Source organism: Vigna angularis, chromosome 4, assembly GCF_016808095.1.
Source record: "Vigna angularis cultivar LongXiaoDou No.4 chromosome 4, ASM1680809v1, whole genome shotgun sequence".
Lineage (NCBI taxonomy): Eukaryota > Viridiplantae > Streptophyta > Magnoliopsida > Fabales > Fabaceae > Vigna > Vigna angularis.
In genome coordinates, this window is record NC_068973.1 from 6714009 (window position 1) to 6718786 (window position 4778).

Below are 4778 nucleotides of genomic sequence, written 5' to 3' on the forward strand. Positions count from 1 at the left end.
AAATTAAACAGATTTTATTTTCAAGATAGTTGATATTTTATTGTCAGATTTTATTTTTATTTCCGTAACATTGTAAGTGTCACGATTATTTAAAGCCTTCAATTATCAATGAATAATAAGACTCAATTTTAGGAAAATATCTGAGTGTGTGTATTGTGAGATTTTCTCATCTGTGGTATCAGAACTTTATGCTCTGAGTACCGAGAGAAAGAAAAAAAAGGAGAGAGGGAAGAGTCAAACATCGTGAGAGAAAAAGTGACTGCTTGATTTTTTTTTGGAGAAAGATGGCAAAGGTTGTAAATGGTATGAGTGTGCCACAATTGACAAAAAAAACCAATTATGCTAATTGGTGCCTACAGATGAAGGCGTTATTGAGATCCCAAGACATTTGGGATATGGTGGAAGACGGATACGTTGAACCTGATGAAGATGAACATCAGACGGTGACACATATATCCGCGTTAAAGAAATAATGTCCAAGAGATGGGTCAACATTGTATTTTATCTACAATGCAGTAGATGAGTCGGGATTCGAAAAAATAGCGAATGCCAAATCAGCAAAGGAAGCGTGTGAGATATTGGAGGTTGCATTTAAAGGTGATAAACGCGTTAGACAAGTCCGAAGAGAGTTTGAACAGTTGAAGATGGAGTCTAAAGAGCATATAACCGAGTACATAACTCGGGTGGAAAAGGTGGCCAACTAACTTGGAAGGAATGGAGAACAAATGCCATCATGCCGGGTTGTGGGAAAAATTTTGAGATCCCTTACAAAAGATTTCGAAAGTATCGTGTGTGTCATCGAAGAATCGAAAGACTTGTCAGTTCTCACAGTGGATGAACTTGCTGGGTCATTAGAAGCCCACGAACAAAGGAGAAGGAGTTGGGATGATCATGTTGAACTTGACGATCAAGCATTACAAGTACAGTTTGACTCGAATAAATCTCGGATTACTCAGAGCCGAGGTCCTGGCGGCAGAGGATGAGGAGGCCGAGGACGAGGTGGATGTGGCCGAGGTAATTTTGAGAATGATAATGAAGAGAAAACCGGTCAACAGAATTGGCGTGACTGAGGACAAAGGAAAGGCCGAGGAGATCTGTCAAGAGTTGAGTGTTTTAAGTGTGGCAAGTATGACCACTCTGCAAATAAGTGTAGATCAATCAAGTGCTACAACTGTGGCAAGGCTGGCCATATTGCAAAGTATTGCAAGACCGAGACAAAGGGGGAGACTAATCTCCTTACTGAAGATGCAGAAGAACTCTTGCTGGTAAAGAGCTCGGATGCAGTGGACATGGAAAATTTGGTCTCAATAATGGATGAATTGGTCTCGGTAAAAGGTACGACAAACGTGGAAAAGGAACTCAAACAAAAAGATGAAGAGATTCAGTAGATACAGAGGCTTCTGGATGAAGCTAATGAGATTATGAATAAACAGAGGGTTGAGCTTGAGGAGCTAAAGAAGGCAGATGTTAGAACATGCTTGAAATCAAAGACTAATGAGATTTCTACCAACTCAGTATGGTATCTAGATACTGGGCAAGCAATCATATGTGTGGAAACAAGAACTTTTTTTATAAACTCACCACGGTGGAGGCCAAATTTGTGTCTTTCGGAGATGACTCTAAGATGGCCGTGAAAGGGCGTGGAACAATTTGGCATATGCAAAACAATGGACGAGTTGAAGAGATTATAGATGTTTACTATGTTCCCGAGCTGAAGAGCAATATTTTAAGCATGAGTCAGATAATTGAAAAAAGGTAATTCAATTTTTACGAAGGACCAGGTACTATATTTAAAGGATAAACATGGCGTCTAGCAATCAAAGCAAAAGCGAAGAAGAACCGGTTGTATGAACTAAAGTTGAAAATATTGGAGAGAAGGTGCTTGAAGCAAGGTATGACTAGTAAGAGCTTCGATAACTCCAACTCAAATCTGATTGAAAGAAGAAAACCCGATGTGGGATGATGCACATGGAAAGTCGAATGAAGAAAGGAAGAATTTAAGTTTATGGGAGAATTTGTTGGGATAAACTTAAATTTTAGGGTTTTATTAATAATTTTTGTTTAAATCTTATTTTATTAGTTTTTGGATATAGTAATATTTAGTTTGATTTGATAGAGATAAAATAGGGATACGTAGTTATGACTTTTGATTTATCTAAGTACGATATTATTTTATGATAGATTAAGCAGATTTTATTTTTAAGATAATTGATATTTTATTTTTATTTCCGATTATAAGTGTTACGACTTTTTAAAACCTTTCAATTATTAATGAATAATAAAACTCAATTTTAAAAAAATATCTTAACGTGTGTATTGTGAGATTTTCTTAACAATATTCCGATAATAAAAACATGTATGTTAGAGATAATTTTAGTCATAATAATTTAAGTCATAGTCTTTTTCTATCTCCAAAATTCTCATAAATAGTTAAGTGGAACTAGACTCTCTATATAGATAGGCTATACAGAGGTTAGATTGTCTAGGGTCCGAATTGTCTACAACAAATATCTCTTAAAGGATGTATGAAAGTTGTTCCACGCCAACTATCTTTTTTTATAAACTCATGTTTAATCAAAAGTCTCTGCATTCCAAAAAATACTGAATATTAGTCCTAAGTTATTACATTCAAAGAATACTTAATTTTAAGAGTGATTGATTCAAAATAATGTTCAATTTTAGTTAAAATACTTGTATTTCAAACTATTTAATTTTAACAAAGAATAACTACTTTCAAAAAAGAATAAGAGTGATTATTTTACTAAATAATACTAGAATTTAGTTAGGTGTGACTTAGTTTCAAATAATAACTTGTTTAATTTCTAAAGATGTTTGTAAATTCTTAATTTATAAAAGATTTTTACATTTATTCCATATGAAAAATTTACTATAGTGGATAACATTTTGTTGACAAAAATTAGCTGAAAGGAGAATAAATGATATTATAAGTTGCACAATAAAATAAAGACACACCAAAAAAAATTAAGAAAAATATTAACCATAAAAAAATAAATTATCGATCTATTTAAGCATATTTTCTCATGTGGATGTTATATTCCTTTGTTAATGAAAATGCACCGTTTGGTAGCTTATTCTATAGGTATTTTTAATCGGATAATTTTACCCTTCGATAAGTAATAAATAATTTCTTTATTTAATAATATAAGTAATTGAATAACTTTATTAATTCAAAATAATTAAGTATTTCTTTTAAGATAACGTCACATAATTTTATTAAGGTTTAATACCTGTTCCTCGATTTGTAGGGTTTGTTCAAAGTTATATTTTTTTTTTCAAAAGTTCACTAACATCCTACTTTTCGCAAAAACGGTACACGGTAGTTCTTTTTGCTTACAGCGTTAGAAAGATTAACGACATATTTGCTTACCTGACGAAACCTGAATTAGCTGTACAGTTTATTATTACGTGGCATTCTCGGTTTTTCGCTCTTTCCGCTTCTCTCTCCTTCCTTCGCCGCTGCACACCGTCTCCCTCCTCTTCGCCAAACCCTAACACCACCCCTCCATCCTCTACGCCAAATGCAAACCCTCCTATGACATCGACACCTTCTTCTTCGACAACGTCAACCCATTAGAAGACATTTACTTCAACCCACCGGAGCCCCCGGAGGGATTTGTCGCCCCGCCCTGCACTGTATTTCTAAACTGTTTGTTTGTTTTGAGTGCGGGAAGGGCGGGGAGATGAGGCGGGGAGATGGGGCGCGGCGCAGTAGTGGAGAGAGCGGAGGTGTACGGGGCGACGACGATCTTGGTTTACGGCAACGGTGAAACACTGAGATTGGAAGATAGTGAGGTTTTTTATCCCAGTAAAACAAAATTGAATATAAACATAAATAAAAGTACGTTAAATTATTTCTGAAGCAATGTGCAATTAGGGATTAAGGTTTGGGAAGAGGGGAAAAGAGGATTAGGGTTTGGCGCGCGATTATGGATTTCACAACGGAGAAGAAGGATTCAGAGAACAACATCGCCAATAATCCCGAAAATGGTCATCAAACATTAGATTTTTCTTTTCAGTTAACGTCGACACTTGATTCAAGCAGCAAAGAAACCGAAAAACAACAATCTCATGAACTCAAAGCTGGTCTTCACCCTCAGAAGGTTTTTCTCCCTCACTTTGATTTTTTTGTTTCTTGGCAACTGAATTACAGTATGATTGGTTAATGATAAAGATGAAGAAGTGTGATAAAGCTTTGGAGTGGAAGGAGGACTGCCACGTGGCACTCTCTTATTGGCTGAACTTGCCAACTAATTGGACAGGTCATCTAATTTTGGCTACCGAACAACTTTGCCGTTAGTTTTTTAACACCGTAAGCAAAAAGGATCAACTTAAACTGTTTTTGCGAAAAGTAGGATGTTAGTGAACTTTAAAAAAAGAGAGGACAACTTTGAGAGAGGACAACTTTGAATAGACCGTACAAACCGAGGGACCAAAATAGGTATTAACCATTTTATTAATATTATTTTTAAAAATTTATACATATATATATATATATATATATATATATATATATAAAATTATATCAATTTTTTATTTTTTAATTAATTAATCATAAAACAGCATAATTATATAAACAATAAAATTATACTGTTGTGTATATAATTAAGTAATTTTCTTTCAAAAATTCAGGATTATATTATTTTCTAAACACTATTTTCTCAAAATTATATATATATATATATATATATATATATATATATATATATTATCTTGATATAATAAAAATGTGAATAGTTTATAAAATTAGTTTTTTTTTT